The 15,309-nt window shown below is 44.1% G+C and overlaps 1 long non-coding RNA gene across 1 annotated transcript; it reads right to left on the bottom strand.

Moving 5' to 3' along the window:
* Window positions 1–11,836: 11,836 nt before the first annotated feature.
* Window positions 11,837–14,777, bottom strand: LOC132638728 (uncharacterized). The gene is made up of 3 exons (XR_009581867.1): window positions 14,175–14,777; window positions 13,200–13,265; window positions 11,837–12,260 (listed from the first exon to the last, which is right to left on the bottom strand). It is a non-coding gene; the product is annotated as an uncharacterized LOC132638728 (long non-coding RNA).
* Window positions 14,778–15,309: the final 532 nt, after the last annotated feature.

Here is a 15,309-nt window from a genome sequence, read left to right on the forward strand (position 1 = left end):
ATCAGGAGAATGCTACTCCGCCAGCCACCGATCCTTTAAACACTCACAATTCAATTACTTTGTCCCGGACACAGGGCCGGAAAGAATCGGATACCCCGGATGATAATGTTGACTTACGTTTAATTTTTGAAATGTTGCAGGAATAGAGAGCAGCGATTTCCGAACAAGGAATCGCGATAGCCCAGTTGCAGAAGAAAAGTGATAAAACAGCCCCGGAGAGGGTGAAAGGTGTTGCTGAACCCCGAAGGGACGAGCCGCGGATGGTTGAGAGCAATGGGTCCGGAGCTGGCTCATCCACCGAAGTTCTGAGAATGCTCGAAACATTGGCAAAGCTTGTAGACTCGACCGAAAAGAGGGTGGAAACATACAACTCTCGGGTGGACCAAATCCCGGGGGCTCCGCCTATTCTGAAAGGGCCGGATTCGAAGAGGTACATCCAAAGGCCTTTTCCTCCGAGTGCGGCTCCAAAATTGATCCCGAAGAGGTTCAAAATAACGGATATCCAGAAATATAACAGCACAACGGACCCTCACGAACACGTGACCTCATACACCTGCGCTATAAAAGGCAATGATATGGAAGAAGATGAAATTGAATCCGTGTTGCTGAAAAATTTCGGGAAAACTCTGTCAAAAGGAGCACTGACTTGGTACGATCATCTGCCCGAGCATTCAATCACTTCTTTCGAAATGCTCGCCGATGCGTTTGTAAAAGCACACGCCGGAGCCAAAAAGGTGCAGGCTCGTAAGGCGGATATTTTCCGTATAGCCCAAAGGGATGACGAGCTATTGCGTGAATTTGTCAATCGATTCCAAAAGGAACTAATGGAGCTCCCTCCGGTTCCGGGGGAAGGGACTACACAAGCTTTTACCAAAGGGCTCAATCCTCGGAGCTCGACGGCCTCATTCAAACTAAAGGAGAACCTGCTGGAATACGATACTATGACCTGGGCGGATGTCCATAACTGATACGAGTCAAAGATTCGGGTAGAGGATGACCAACTCGAGCTTCCCCCAGGGCCCGTAAACATGAACAGAATCTCGGAGAGATCGCGAAAGAATTACGAACCGGAGGCCAGACCATCGAGGGAAAGGTACCGGCCATATTCTCATTCGGAAAAGTCGAGCTTCAGGTCGAAAAAATCAAGGGTTGAGTAATTTCTCCGGGCGAGGTGATAAACGAGCCGAGTGCCCATCCAACAGTTGAGGTCTCTCATTCAGGAGCGATGTCGGAAGCTTGGCCGGCAACAAAGACTTGCCGAGGATATCGGAGTACAACTTCAATGTCAATACTTCGGGACTCGTTTCGGCCATTGGCGGTATCGCAGATGTGAGATGGCCGAGACCACTAAGGCCAGATCCGGGCCAACAGGACCCGAACGTGATGTGTGAATATCATGGAACCCACTGGCACAGAACTGGGGATTGTCGCCAGCTAAGAGAGGAGGTGGCTCGATTACTAAAGAATGGCCATCTCCGAGAATTGTTGAGTGAACGAGCCAAAGGTCACTACAAAGAAAGGGAGACTCATAAACGGGCCAAACCAGTAGAACCTCAGCATATAATCAACATGATAATCGGGGGTACCAATACCCCACGAGGGCCGGTAATGAAACGAACCAAGGTTTTTGTTGTGCGCGAGAAGCGCAGTCGGGATTATTTATCCGAGGGTTCAATCTCTTTCAGCAACGAAGATGCAGAAGGCATCATTCAACCGCATAATGACGCATTGGTAATCTCTATACTTATTTTTAAAACTCAGGTTAAACGTATTTTGATTGACCCAGGTAGCTCGGCAACATCATCCGGTGGAGAGTGGTCGAACAGCTAAGGCTACTCGATCAGATCGTACCGGTAGCTCGAGTGCTCAGCTGGTTCAACATGGCGAGCGAAACCACGAATGGGGAGATCTCTCTGCCGGTTAACATTGATGGCACTATCCAGCAAACGCTGTTCTATGTAATCGAAGGAGATATAAAGTATAATGCATTGCTGGGTAGACCTTGAATACATAGCATGAGGGCCGTGCCGTCGACATTGCATCAGCTGCTGGAATTCCCGACCCTGGAGGGGATAAAAACCATCCGAGGTGAACAGCCCGCTGCAAGGGAGATGTTCGCGGTCGAGGAAGCGACACCTCAGCCCAAAATATCAGATCAAAAGGAAGAAGATTTAACCGAGGGAAAGGACACCAAATAGCAATTAAAGCACACGGGGTTGGACCCGGGATATGAAGAGGATGATTTCGGTGTACCCAGATCATTCGTCATGCCGGATGATTCGGATGCGACCAAGTCAACAGTTGAGGAGTTAGTGCAAATCACCTTGTCCGAATGTCTACCGAACAGAAAGGTATACCTGGGCACAGGGTTAACCTCGGAGCTCAGGAATAACTTAATTAAATTTCTTATAGCTAACGTCGATTGCTTCACATGGTTCCATATAGATATGACAGGTGTGCCACCAGAAGTGACAACTCACAAACTCAGCTTAGACGGGAGGTTTCCCCCGGTAAAGCAGAAGAGAAGGCCCATGGTCGAGGCAAAACACGCCTTCGTGAAGGATGAGGTAATGAAGCTTTTAAAAATAGGCTCTATCCGGGAGGTAAAATACCCGGACTGGCTAGCTAACGTGGTAGTGGTGCCGAAAAAAGGTAATAAATTTCGAATGTGCGTTGATTATAAGGATCTAAACAAAGCATGCCCGAAGGATTCATTTCCGTTGCCTCACATCGATAGAATGATCGATGCAACGGCCGGGCATGAGATGTTAAGTTTTCTCGATGCTTACTCCGGGTATAACCAAATCCAGATGCACCCGGAGGATCAAGAGAAAACATCCTTTATTACCCGATATGGGACTTACTGTTACAATGTCATGCCTTTTGGATTAAAAAATGCCGGTGCAACTTACCAACGCCTAGTTAATGGGATGTTCAAAGAACAGATAGGGAAAACAATAGAATTTTATATTGACGACATGGTGGTCAAGTCCTTGGAAACAGATGACCATTTAAAGCATTTGCAGGAAACCTTCAATGTACTCCGCAAGTATAACATGAAGCTCAACCCGGAAAAATGTGCCTTCGGTGTCCGGTCTGGTAAATTTTTGGGTTTCATGGTGTCAAACCGGGGGATTGAAATCAATCCGGACAAGATCAAGGCCATCGAGGATATTGAGGTGGTGAATAACGTCAAAGGGGTGCAGAGGCTGAACGGAAGAATAGCGGTACTGAGTCATTTCATATCGAGGTCCTCGGACAAGAGTCACCGCTTCTTCTCCTTACTGAGGAATAAGAACGACTTCGTTTGGACACCGAAGTGTCAAAGTGCTTTACAAGAATTAAAAAGATACTTGTCCAGCCCACCGCTGTTGCACACACCAAAAACGGACGAGCAACTTTTTCTCTACCTTGCTGTCTCCGAGGTAGCGGTAAGTGGCGTTTTGGTCCAAGAAGAATCAGGTACACAATTCCCTATATATTATATAAGTAGAACTTTGGGGGATGCGGAGACCCGTTATCCCCACTTAGAAAAATTGGCATTGGCATTGGTAAGTGCTTCTAGAAAGCTCAAGCCCTACTTTCAATGCCATCTGATATGTGTAGTGATTACTTATCCCCTAAAAAACATCATGCATAAACCGGAATTATCGGGTAGATTAACTAAATGGGCCGTAGAAATTAGCGGATATAATATCGAATACAAGCCTCGGACGGCCATCAAGTCCCAGATCTTGGCCGATTTTGTGGCAGACTTCACCTCAGCTATGGTCCCCGAGGTTGAGAAAGAACTTTTGGTAACCACGGGAAACGCTTCGGGTATTTGGTCGCTACACACGGACGGAGCTTCAAACCTCAAAGGTTCCGGGCTAGGAATCGTCCTTAGAACCCCGGCAGGGGATGCCGTTCGACAATCTATTAGAACTGTTAAATTGACTAACAATAAAGCCGAATATGAGGCTATGATTGCAGGTTTGGAGTTAGCCTGGAGTATAGGGGCCGAAATAATCGAGGCAAAGTGCAATTCTCTCTTGGTCGTAAACCAAGTGAACGGCGTCTTCGAGGTCAAGGACGAACGGATGCAGAGGTATCTGGAAAAAAATCCAAGTGATACTACACCGGTTTAAAGAATGGACCATGCACCATGTACCGAGGGAGCAGAACAGCGAAGCCGACGCATTGGCCAATTTGGGATCTTCGATCGAAGGGGAAGAAATCAACCCCGGGACAACGGTGCACTTGCTGAATACGGCGATAGAAAACGGACATGCCGAAATAAACACAATGGGTTTAACCTGGGATTGGCGCAACAAGTACATCGATTACTTGCGAGATGGAAAGCTCCCGAATGACCCAAAAGAATCACGATCATTAAGGATGAAAGCTGCGCGTTTTCGCTTGGTAGATGGCCAATTGTATCGACGATATTTCTTCGGACCCCTGGCCAAGTGTTTGGGACCCGGAGAAACGGAGTATGTTTTAAGAGAAGTGCACGAGGAGACCTGCGGCAACCATTCCGGAGCAAAAGCCTTGGTCCAAAAATTATCAGAGCTGGTTATTACTGGAACCGGATGGAGGAAGATTCAAAGAATTTCGTCCGAAAATGTGACGGGTGTCAGAGACATGCTCCGATGATTCATCAACCCAGGGAGCTGCTGCATTCGGTGGTGTCACCTTGGCCTTTCATGAAGTGGGGAGTGGACATTGTTGGTCCATTGCCATGGGCACCAGGTAAAGCTCGATTTATTTTGTTTATGACTGACTATTTCTCCAAATGGGTTGAAGCGCAGGCCTTCAAAAAATTAGAGAAAAGGAGGCCATTGACTTCATATGAGACCACATTATCTGTCGTTTCGGCATCCCGGCCGAGATAATTTGTGATAATGGACCTCAGTTCGTGGGCGGCAAAGTCAATGATTTTCTCGAAGGGTTGAAGATCAAGAAAATCGTATCAACTCCATACCACCCGTGTGCGAACGGGAAGGCGGAATCCATGAATAAAACGATAATTCAAAATCTGAGGAAAAGACTTGAAGCGTCGAAGCATCACTGGATGGAAATACTACCGGAGGTATTGTGGGCTTACAGAACCACATCGAAATCAAGCATGGGAGAAACACCTTTCTCGTTGGTCTCCGGGACCGAAGCCCTCATTCCCGTAGAAGTTGGTGAACCGAGTCTCCGGTTCAGGTATACCACCGAGGAGTCAAACGAGGAGGCCATGGCCGTAAAACTCGATCTCACAGACGAACTTCGCGAAAACGCGTTGGTCCGTATTGCAGCCCAGAAGCAGAGAATGGAAAGATACTACAATCGGAGAGCCAATTTTTGACATGTCCAAGCTGGGGACTTGGTGCTTCGGAAAGTTACCCTGAACACCAAGAACCCCAACGAAGGAAAATTGGGTCCGAACTGGGAAGGACCGTACAAGATAAACGAGGTAACGGGCAAAGGATCGTATCAGTTGGAATCCATGGACGGACAGCGGTTGCGCAATAACTGGAATGTGGCTCATTTGAAAAGATACTACTGCTAAGGTATGAACTCCTCGTGTTTTCCTATTAACCTTTTTTCTTTTTTGCAAGAAGTCAAGTACCGGATAAAGTTAGAGTCTAGGCCTAAAAACACGTGTTGCACTCTTTTCCTTAGTACGGTTTTGTCCCAAAATGGGTTTTCCGACAAGGTTTTTAATGAGGCAGCAAGTACAACGTGTTGCTCGACAAACACAAGGACAAACGCCCGGAAACTTAGGGTCACACCCTACGACCGGGGACTTAATAGCGCTTACCCGATCATGCAGCTCGGATAAGCGCTAGGGGACTATTATACCCACATCGAGGTTTACCTCGATTAGTGGAATACGGAGGAGCTCAACAAATCAAAGCCGGACCTTTTATATTAGGTTTCGATGTAAGGACCAAACGATCAGAATGAATCGTGTCCACTCAGTATTTGTTATGGCAAAACCAAGACCGGATCTTCTGCATTAGGTTTCGATGTAAGGACCAAACGATCAGAATGAATCGTGTCCATTTAGTATTTGCTACGGCAAAAGCAGAAGGAAACAAAATTCCCATATCATGTACAAATACTTGCAATACAAAAAGTATCGAAAGTTCGGATAACGATATCTTAGATGTCTTCTTGTTAAATCCCCTACCCCGATGATTATCGCAATATTTCGGCATTGCTTCATTCATATACCCTATTTCGAGCACTACGGTCGAAATTTGACAAAGTCAACAAGGTCACAGTGAACCGAGCCAAAATATTTAAACTCCCTCGAATGGGGACTGTTATATCAAATTTTGCTAAGGCTGGGGTTCAGGTGTCCGAAAAACACCGGCCCTAAAAAACAGCCGAAATACACCGGCCCTAACAATGCCTATCGTGATTCAGAGACGTCTAATTCACAAAGCATAAGATAAGTCCCACGGGCAAAAAAACCGATCAAATTCTCGGACAAAACGTACCGGACGAAGAGAAAAGCCAAAATTCAGGCACAATGCGGAATAATGACTCCGAGTCTGCTTGTCCTTAAAACGGACAGACAATTCGGGCAAAAGTCATAACTGACATTCAAACAAAAGAATAAACAAAACCAAGAAAAATGCATATTCCATTTATACAAAGGTTTTTACATTGGAAGCTCTTACAAAGGCAAAAAACAAAAGGCTAAACACAGGCCTTGGTCTATCCGGTATGGCTGGATCCGGAGTGCTCGGATACTGTCCGCTCGGAGTCGTCGGAGTCTCCCGAGAGCTTTCTTAGCTTCTTCCTCGACCCTTTTAGCTTCAAGTATCAGGGTCGGAAGATCCACAAAGCCATGACCGGCTTACTCAAGGGTGATCCTCCGAGACTTCCACTTTTCATACTCCACAGCAATAGTAGTATGAGCCTCGGCAGCCTCCACACTCTGAAGGGCTTCTGCCAAATCGGCCTCGGCCTGGGCTAACTTTGCCACTAGTACGTCCCGATCTTCTTCGAGGACCTTTTGCATTTGAGTGGCCGACTTGAGCTCGGCCTTGAGAAGGTCATTATCATCAACCGTCTCCTCGAGCTTGGTCTTTATCTTATCACATATCTGGGCCTTGTTCTCTGCCTTCTCCTCAAACACCCTCATCCGCTCTTTGTACCGGGAACTCTCAGATTCGAGCAGCCGATGCCTCTCGGCCATGCTCGTAGCATCGGACTTGACCGAATCCAGCTCCCCCCGGAGTTGAGAGATGGTGGTTTCGAGCTCACCAAGCCTTGAGGAAAAACGAGCATTGTCCTGGCTAAGGCCGACTTTATCCGCTTCTAGAAGCCGGTTCTTTTCGACCATCTTGGCCAGCTCATCCTTCAATCGAAGGTATTCGGACCTTCGTCGCATCAAGCTCGGGTTGGAGGTTGGAAAGAGTAACTGCTCGGTTCAGCTCATCCTCCTTCACCCGTAAAAGGTGCTGGAACTTCTCCGTTTCTCGACCTTGGGCATCGAGTTGGCCCTTGAGATCATCGACCTCTTACTGAGCACGAACGAAGGCTTCGTTAACAAGCACCACACTCTACAAAGAAGTTAAAACTCGGATAAGCGAGAGGCTAAAATTCTCAATGAATTACACAAATGATGGCTGATAAACTTACTCGATTGCCCGCGTGCATGCCCTCGTTGATGAGACACTGCCAGGGGACTCCATTCATCTTCCGTTTGTCCGAGTCCGAGACGAGCGACCTCAGGTAGCTGGCTACCCCCACCGGGCGAGACAAAAAGCTACAATCCTCGGGAACGGTGATTACGGCCGATCTGGTCCTCCTGGGTTCCACACTTGGGGCCGGAAAGACATGCACCAGGCTATCCCTAGCTCCAGTCTCGGTGGTCCGGCTGGCCGCCCTCGTGGCTCGAGGGATCGGGAGATGTCCGAAACCAGCAGCTTCGCCGGTAGCAGGAAGAGTGTCCGAGAACATGTCCTCAAATTCATCCGATCTTGAAGCCGGAGTTGGAGAACTCGGAGGGACCTCAGTAGCTTCGGCAAAGGCAAGGATCTCCGAAGTTGCGGCAGTTTCATAGTCGGGCAGCGAACCAACATCCGTGTGGACTTCGGTCTCGGGGACCGGCTTCGACAGCAGGTGCCTTCCCGGATCTTCTTGTCCTTTGCAGAGGGGTTTCTTCGGAAGAAGCATCTCCTGAAATATCAACGAATTCAATCGACCTTAGAGGAGTCGGGTAATGAATTTCTTCCCCACCTATGTATAATGCCGGAGCTGAAGGTCCTTCCCCGGCTGAAGGAAGTGATGAAACGGTGATAAGCTCCTCAGGAATGGAAGCCACCGAAGGGGCCACACTGATCCTCCGAACGAGGAGCTCGGGCTCTGTTTCATCCCTTAAAGTCCTAACGACGCTCCTCGCCCTTTTCTTTGGTTTCTGCCCTTTGTCCGAGGGCTTTTTTCTTTTATTGGCGGCAGCAAGGATACGGGATTACCCGCTGAGTCGAACTCGGGTGCCAATGTAGCGGGTTCAGCTACTGATTCTGATCTCGGGTCCACCGAATCCTTGGGCAAACCTAAAAGCCGAAGATGTTACATAAAGGAGAGGTAGAAAAATGTCATGAACACCAATAAAAGCAAAGTATTACCGTGGTTTTGTGTCACCCATCGACCACGAGAAAGGAGTCCCCATGTTCGATCGTCGTGGGTATGTTGGCTGAGGAGAGCAGTAACCCATTCGTTGAGGTTCCGGACAGCCGGAGGTATCCAACCCACGGCTAGTATAAATAAGAGAACAAGTAGTGAGAATGTGAAAGAACTGGAGTTTGACAAAACATTCAAAAGCAATTATTAGAAGAACTGGGGACTTACGATTGTCATTTCACCGCTCCGGAAAAGGCATGTTACTGGCTGGAATGATGTCCTCAGTCTTCACCCAGACATAACATTCCAACCAGCCCCGGTCTCTGTCTTCATCCATTTTTGAAAAAATCGGATTCCGGCTACGCTTAGCGAGTTTTATTACACCGCCCCGGAACAACCTCGGGGAGTATAGCCGTATGAAATGGGCCAGCGTGAACTCGTTTTTCGTATTATTGGCCAACAGCCAGAGGCAGGCCACGATCCTCCAAACTATCGGACCAATCTGGGCCAGGGTAACGTTGTAAGTCCGGCACATATCTAAAATGGCCGGATCGATCGGGGAGTCGAGCTTGAGGATGAAAGGATAAGTATAAACGTACAAAAATCCCTCCCGACGGTCGGTGACTGACTCATCTGGTCCGGGGGCGAAAACGTGAACCGGACGGTTATCCCATCCGCAATCGATCCGGACCAAATTGAGTTTGTCCTCAGTAATGGATGAGGGATATCGCCTTATATCAAACCCTCTATCGGATACAAGAGAAGGTTTCTCAACCTCGAAATCTTTATTGTAATTAGGCTTGGACGGAACAGTATCCAAAGCAGTGGGCTCGAAGGTGATTTTCCCCTTAGGCTGAGAAGTTGGCTCCGTTCCTTGGGATGAAACCGAAGGAACATCATGGGAAATGGTTTCGGTGTTAGCATACATTTGGAGATTACGAAAAAAGAGATTTGGAAAATTCAAAGGGAAGCTAAAAACAGAAGTGAGGTAACAGTAAGTAAGGACTCGAAGTGGTAAAGAGTAAGGAGAAGAAGCAGCAACACACTTGTAAGAACAACTAGTGGAGAAGTTGGCAGAATCGTTTCTTTTCACGTAGTATAAGCAGCGAATCAACGAGAAATGTGAGTTGAAAGATGATTATAAGTGAAGAAATGAAATGGAGAAGATGAAGTGAAGAACTGACAACATAAAAGTGAAGTGAGTTGAAGAGGTAAAAATGTTAAAATGAAGAGGTGAAGGACGTTATATAGGCATGGGATCGAGGCGGTTACAGATCCCAGCCAACCGGGAAGTGCCACGTGTCCCATAATTAATGAGAAGTGACTTGAATCGACGTGCGTTACGGCGGTTCTCAGAGCTGACCGTCCGGGATGAGACACGTGGCCGATGACAGAGGGACGTGACGCAACTGTTCCCGCCAAAATGAAAAGATAACAACGGACAAATGGAGTTACCGGTTTCTTGATTCATCCACTTCCCGTTACTCCGATAAAACTACGGTCCGGGAAGTATGGGGACTATCTGTATACGGTAAAAATCGGATATACGCTAAACCGGTGAGACCGGAGACCGAGCATGAAGACTTTCTTTTGGGACCGGAGGAGTGCTTGATCCGAAGAAAGAGAAAGACATCGTTTGGTTTGGTTTCTCCATGGCCGAGTTGATGGTGGCTGTTGGTCCGTTTGATCGTGGTCGTTGGTCCGTTTGATCGTTGGTCGTTGGTCCGGGTGATCCGTTATACAATTGTCACGCGTCAATACCGTTCTGCCACATTGTACTGCCAATCGTACGGGTGTCAGACCGTACGATCAACCTTATCCATTTTAGGGTTTTCTTTATTCAAAAAGGTTTTATGTTGTATGAAGCCCATGAGGCAAAGCTATAAATATGGGCCATTACCCAACTTTTAGGGGTTGGCTTCTCAGATCTAGAACATTTGTAATAGCAAAATATACAAAACTCTCCCACTTATTATCTGATTTTGGTCCGGATTTATTGTGTTCTTCTTAGATTTGTTCAATAAAGCAATACCATATATTATTTAATACACGCATTTATTACAAGCCATCAATCACTATTCAGATTACTCATAGCTCATCTTAAATCATTTTCTCTCAATCAAAATAGATTAAAGCTCAACCACATATCCTATACCTCATTTACAAATTCAATTGATTATCCAAATTCGGGGTAAACACACATACAAGTAAATTGAACTCTAGAATCTTTATACTTAACTCATCATCATTATTGAACTCATAATATATCTCTTATCTCATATGGCTATTCATTTGTTCAGCAAAACAATAGTATAAGAATTCACATTCAATTACAAAATTTAAAAGATTTCATAATTGACATTTGGCTCTCCAAGATGCTCGAAAAGTTATATACTCTTTCTATTATTGAAACCCAGAATTCGGTTGGTATTTGTTTAGTTTTAGAAAGATCGCTCGAAGGAAGAAAAAAAAAATGCTACCACACTTTTAGTTTTATAATCATGTTCCAAAATATGTAGGTATGCATGTTTAAAAGATGGGAGCCGAAGGGCAGTTTTGGTTTGAAGCAAGTTATGTAGGAATTAGTAAATACTGAGATTAATAAAGGAAAGAGTAGTAATACCTGGATTAATAATGTAAGAATTACTAATGCATGATTAATGGCAATGTAGAGATTAATTATTTTTGAATGTTTGCTTTGTTTATTAAAATAGTTATACAATGTATATTTCAAAAAATATTTTTATATTTTAACAAGAGAAGTATTTGCTACAATAAAAGGGGTTATTTTTGTCATTTAGTAGTTTTAATCCATCTATTGTTTATTTTCGCATTATTGTTTTACATTCTATCCCACATTAATTTTTTCATAACTTATGCGGGTATTAATTATTTTGAAAAGAAAAGTATAGAACCAAACATTATATTGAATAGCGCTACGTTTATGTGAAAATTATTAATAAAATCAAATAATGCATGTTGTATTAAAAAGATTGATTTTTATTTGGGGAAAACTAAACAGCACTTGAGTCTTTAAAATTTACGGTCAATTATCATCATACTTAAATAGGAGGGAGATAACGTGTCACGACCCAACCCCGTAGGCCGTGACTGGCGCCCTACTTGGGCACCCTGACATACCTATCCATATTTGATCACACACAAATAGCATATACGGCCATAATTACTATATGCCGTCTCAAACTATATCAAACTGTTCAAACACATCTCAACGCAACCGTATGCGGATATATATGTATAGATGTCAAAAAGCCGGCAAGGCTATCAAATATGTCAAAAGCCGACAAGGCTGTCAAATGGCACAACGGCCCAAAACGCATATACAAATGCACGCCGACAAGGCTGCCACAACATATACAAAATGCACGCCGACGAGGCTGCCATAACGAATAGAGTCATGCAAACACATCCGTACAGAAGTAGGCACACACACCCACAAATACGTCTACAGACCTCTAAACAGACAAACCGAATCATATGGCGGGACAGGGCCCCGCCGTGCCCCTGAACAAATACATATATACATAGCGAACGAATATATACCAAAATGTGTGCTCTGAAATGAGAAGAGCACTCCAAACAGCAGAAGAGGGTGTCCTAAATGGGTAGATCACCAAACTGTGCGTCTGTACCTGCGGGCATGAAACGCAGCCCCCCCGAAGAAAGGGGGTCAGTACGAAATATGTACTGAGTATGCAAAGCAGAATATACAGAAAGCAAATCTGAGACATAAATGAAATGGAAGTACCAAACATAAGTACCAATCCAACATATCAAAATGTTTACTTTCAAAATATAAGTCATGCATAAGGTACAGAAGAATATGGTCGCCCACCCGTCGATGGCGCCATAACACAGCATAACACCAGAAAGTTTCAAATCTCCGTATCCCCGTCACATATCACATCACAACATAACGCCATACACAGCATAACACCAAATATATGTGGAACCCGACCCTCGTTTGCGAGTAGCTCGGAGAACCATAAACACAGCATAACTTCGGAGTATATCAAAGCGCGCACGATAACAGAACCGGCCCGGGAACCGGTGAAAGATATAACAGAACGCACGAGCAGAGTCATGAGTAACCATATGCATAAAATCATTATCATAGACTCAAATATAAGTAAATGACCATACTTGAAATTCGAAATGATAATCATACCAAATTCTTTCAAAAGTCGTCCGAATTACATAAAGAAAAGTCGCGAGACCCACGGAAGGGGATTGACCCGAATCGGGCCCGCCTATGAAAAATATACTCATTATATGCCATATAAACTTCTACAAAAATATTGAAGCAATCCGAGTCTTTCGGTGAAAGATATGGCGTTCACAAATTACGAAATTCTTTAAAGTGAAACCTTTTTATGCAAAGTTCGGAAAGCGATTATTTCAAAGACATAATGGTTCATATTTCATCAAATCATACATAAGAGTGCCAAGGAATATTTATAAGGCTCATAACATGCTCGGATTTCGAATCTTAGAAGTTTCCTCAAGGTTTATAATCTAGCCTATTGAAAACTAAGGCATGCCAAAAGAAAGAAGGGTTGCGCTTTACATACCTCGTACGCGCTCCAAGTTTGCCCAACTAAAATTAATCCCAACCTACGCCTCGGGCTCCCCAAGGCCTATGAATACGCCAACGAATATCAAACATTAGCCATAGGTACTTAAGTCATTTATTCCAACTAATTCTAAATTCTACAGAAAATTCGGCAGCACTTCCCCTGTAAATAGGCTAACCCGAGAATTTAACTCGCTCAAAATCAGCAACAACAACCACAATAACCAACCTAGCAACATCGATAATCAATTCGAAAGGCAAAATAACATTAATAGCTCTTTTTTACACCATACGACAACTTTCCAAATATTCAATTCAACGGTTTACCTCAAAGCCAACATCAACACTTATACATTCAAATACTAACCCAAACCCATACTAACAACATCCAAGAACATTCTAAACAATTCACATAATATTTCCAACAATCCACAATTTTTCCATCTATGGCCGAAAACAGCCCCCTAGCGTAGAGCAGCCCCCTTTTCACTTCTTATACCGTATTTCATGCAATCTTTTCAGCAAATTTAATGAAATACTGCAGCAGCTACACCACAACTACATCATCTATCCATATGCAAGTAAACCACATTATTATCATTATAATCCTTATAACAACCCACAACAAATTTAACTCCAACTCTAACCATTAAATTCCTTCATTCTCATCACATAATCCATGATAACAACAACAATAATCATATGAGCATAATCATACCCTTAATCCTTTCAATTCAGCAAGGATAACAACATGTCCATAAAACAACACAACTTTAAATTTAACCATTTAATTCCTCCATAATGCTACTAAAATCAATTCATCATTCTTACTCAAAACACCCCCCCCCCCCCTTACACGGCTCAATTTATAATTCAACATCAACATACATAACCCGTTTGTATTCAACACACATCTACCAAGCTATACAAGTCTAAACTACCTCCAAAACATGTAGAAAGAATTAAATCTTACCTTAGAGACAAGCTCTAATTTTTCACCATGAAATGTCTTCAAGAAAGCCATGGCTACCATGAGCTCCATCTTTTTCCTCCTCTTAATCTTCAAATCTCTCCAATTAATTGTGTAGAAGGGGGCAAAAATGGGCTGGCCGTGAACAGTGGCGGCGTGAACAGTATCGCCGCCGTGAATAGTGCGCCGTGAACAGTAACGCCGCCCGTGAATAGTAGCCCCGCCGTGAACAGTGGCCGGAACAGTACCCGCGATCTTCTCTCTCTCTCTAGGCTTGAGAGCCCCTCTCTCTAAGACCTAATTTGCAAGACTAATTTGTGGTATAAGTGATGACTTAGTCTTCCACTTATGCCTATATATTTTATCTTTACAAAGTGGACATGTGTCAATTTTTCATGACATGTGTCCATCTTTATTCAAGTCCAACCAAATCTCGCCACGTGTCGTAGGGCCCACTTTTCGATAATTAGATTAATTAATCACTAATCCCCACTTAATAATCTAATCATGGTAAATTAATCCCAACTTTCCATTAATATTTTTACACTAAGTAAAATTCATAAGCAATTCATTTTCTAATAGAGACCGGAAATTAAAGATTTCTGTTTCGTGCCCGAAAATTATCCCGTCTTTAACTTGAGTCGATTCTCTTGCGAATAACTCGACGTATAAAATTACGGGGTATAACATCACGTTTATAATACTAAGAGAAAAGACATCATTTAACTCCTGAACTTGGCACGAAAACTCATCTTAACAACTAAACTTAAGTTGTATTTATATACCCCCCTTAACAACTTTCATTTCAATTATTTTCCACCCTAAAAAAATAATACCACTCTCACAAGGTGAGGTATATTACACTCGCGCCACGTCATTGCCACATCATTCCCACGTCGTTGTCACGTCATTGCCATGTCAAAAATTACCAACACTTCATTTTTTGTTTTTCTTTTATTATTTTTTCTCTTTCTCTTTGTTCTTCTTCTCCCTTTTCTCTTTCTTCTTCTTTCTCCTCATCCTCACCCTACTTTAGCAACCATTACGCCGCTGCCGCCGCCACCGCCAAAAAACAATTATTATTATTATCAGTCCAAATTGGACAAACTGCCCTTTAAAAAAAAATCATCACCATCAT

The sequence above is a fragment of the Lycium barbarum genome, chromosome 1 (assembly GCF_019175385.1).
Source record: "Lycium barbarum isolate Lr01 chromosome 1, ASM1917538v2, whole genome shotgun sequence".
Taxonomy (NCBI): Eukaryota; Viridiplantae; Streptophyta; class Magnoliopsida; order Solanales; family Solanaceae; genus Lycium; species Lycium barbarum.